Raw genomic sequence first — 789 nt, 5'->3', positions numbered from 1 at the left:
TCTAGCCATAGCTTTTTCGAACTTCAAATTCATGGTATCAATGTGAGCACTAAGTTGAGCACCCAATTGAGTAATAGAGTCCACTTCATGCTTTCCTCCTCTGGTAGCCTTGCGAGGTCTACTATATTGTGAATTATGGACCGCCATTTCCTCAATCTTGTTCCAAGTTTGATTATCGTCAACTTCGATGAACATACCATTTGATCCCATGTTGAGAATGTTTCTTGAGTCTTCATAAAGACCATTCCAAAATTGTTGTACCAAGAACCACTCGCTAACTCCATGATGAGGACATGAGCGACAAATTCCTTTGAATCGTTCCCAAGCTTCATACAAGGATTCTTCATCCCTTTGCTTAAAGCCCATAATTTGAGCTCTTAGCATGTTAGTCTTTTCCGGTGGGTAGAACTTTTTGTAGAAAGGTATAGCCAATTTCTTCCAAGAGTCAATTCCGAGAGTAGCCTTATCAAGGCCTTTCAACCATTGTTTTGCGGTGCCAATTAGAGAAAAAGGAAATAAGACCCATCGAATTTGGTCTTGAGTTACACCGGTTTGAGAAATCGCATCACAATAGTCACAAAAAGTCTCCATGTGAGAGTGAGGGTCTTCACTAGGCATCCCCCCGAATTGGCTTCTTTCGACTAATTAGATAGATGGGGATTTGGCAATGAAATTTCCGGTTAAGTGTTGTGGTGTGGGAGTACCATTGGGTAGGTTCTCCTCGGTTGGTATGGAATGTGATGAAAATTTAGGCATTGTGGGTTGATTTTGTGTTGGATTTTGTGTTCG

General features: G+C 41.2%; 1 non-coding gene across 1 annotated transcript; it reads left to right on the top strand.

Moving 5' to 3' along the window:
- The first annotated feature begins 277 nt into the window (after nt 1–277).
- On the top strand, nt 278–384 carry LOC141634839 (small nucleolar RNA R71). The gene has a single exon (XR_012539558.1). It is a non-coding gene; the product is annotated as a small nucleolar RNA R71 (small nucleolar RNA).
- Nucleotides 385–789: the final 405 nt, after the last annotated feature.

This window comes from Silene latifolia, chromosome Y, assembly GCF_048544455.1.
Source record: "Silene latifolia isolate original U9 population chromosome Y, ASM4854445v1, whole genome shotgun sequence".
Taxonomy (NCBI): domain Eukaryota; kingdom Viridiplantae; phylum Streptophyta; class Magnoliopsida; order Caryophyllales; family Caryophyllaceae; genus Silene; species Silene latifolia.
The sequence above is the reverse complement of the archived record's forward strand: the minus strand, read 5'-3'. Positions and strand labels throughout refer to the sequence as shown.